This window comes from Panthera onca, chromosome A3, assembly GCF_046562875.1.
Source record: "Panthera onca isolate mPanOnc1 chromosome A3, mPanOnc1 haplotype 2, whole genome shotgun sequence".
NCBI classification, from domain to species: domain Eukaryota; kingdom Metazoa; phylum Chordata; class Mammalia; order Carnivora; family Felidae; genus Panthera; species Panthera onca.
Genome location: NC_138341.1, coordinates 46,879,018 through 46,880,177, shown reverse-complemented (window position 1 = coordinate 46,880,177; position 1,160 = coordinate 46,879,018). Strand labels below are relative to the sequence as shown.

The 1,160-nt window shown below is 38.5% G+C and overlaps 1 pseudogene; it reads left to right on the top strand.

Moving 5' to 3' along the window:
• The first annotated feature begins 404 nt into the window (after positions 1-404).
• Positions 405-707, top strand: LOC132671886 (NADH dehydrogenase [ubiquinone] 1 alpha subcomplex subunit 3 pseudogene; annotated as a pseudogene).
• The last annotated feature ends 453 nt before the right edge of the window (positions 708-1,160 follow it).

Genomic DNA, 1,160 nt, shown 5'->3' with positions numbered 1-1,160 from the left:
GTTCCATAATTCCTGGTATCTTTACCTTGGGCAATTTATAAACTCTATCAGTGCCTTTGGTTTTCAAACAAATATAATAATAATAGTACCTCTCACATCAAGTTCTTTTCACTAAAAAACTGAAGGATACATACAAAGAGCTTAGAGTGGTGCCTGATCAACAGTAGACAATAAATGTTAGTTATTAAGGCTCATTCATTTGAACAATAATATAAACGTAGTAAAATCCTTCCAATTAAATCTGTGAAACTGACCATGTGACATAATAAATGGGTCTTAGTGTTCTCTCATTTGCTAAGTACCAATTCTGTGTCAGCCATTGTGCTAGGTTCTGCAGTGAATAAAGGGAGAAAAAAAGATACCTGCATTCAAGAATATTACTTCTGGCCACCACTGAGTGCAAGATGTTTGGGAGACTGACCAGTTTCCTCAAGGATACCTGGGCCAAGGAGCTGGTGCTGGTCATGTCCTTCATCATTGGGGGCCTCACTATAATTCTGCCCACCCTCAGCCCTTTCACCAAATACGCCACTATGATCAACCAGGCCACGCTCCACAAGTATCCAGTGCCCATCTGAGATGACGGGAACATGCCCCATGTGCCGAGCCACCCCCAGAAACTCCAGGTCTCAAGCTTGAGGTGGCTAAAGAAATTTGAGAGCACCTCCAGTGATATGGAGGAGGCCTCCTCCCCTGTGGCCAATTAAATGTGAAAAGCGACCCCTCCTGTCAAGAAAGAATATTATTTACAAGGGAAAGAGAGCCAAGAAAAATAAACACAATAAATAAAATGTATGATATGTTAAATGCTGATAAGTACATAGAAGGAATATGTACCATGCATATTTTGATGACATCTCAAAATCTCATTCAGTTTGAAATATTGTCTAAATGTCCTTGTGATTTTCTCTTTGACTAATGAGTGGTTTAAAAGTGAGTTGCTTAATTTGCAACCTGTTTAGAATTTTTCCAACATTTTTTTACTGATTTTGATTTTTTTGAACTTATTTTTATTTATTTATTTTTTTAGTTAACACACAGTGTGCTATTAGTTTCAGGTGTACAGTTCAGTGAATCAACACTTCTATCCAACACCCAGTGCTCATCACAAGTTCACTCCTTAATCCTCATCACCTATTTCACCCACCTACCTAGCTTCG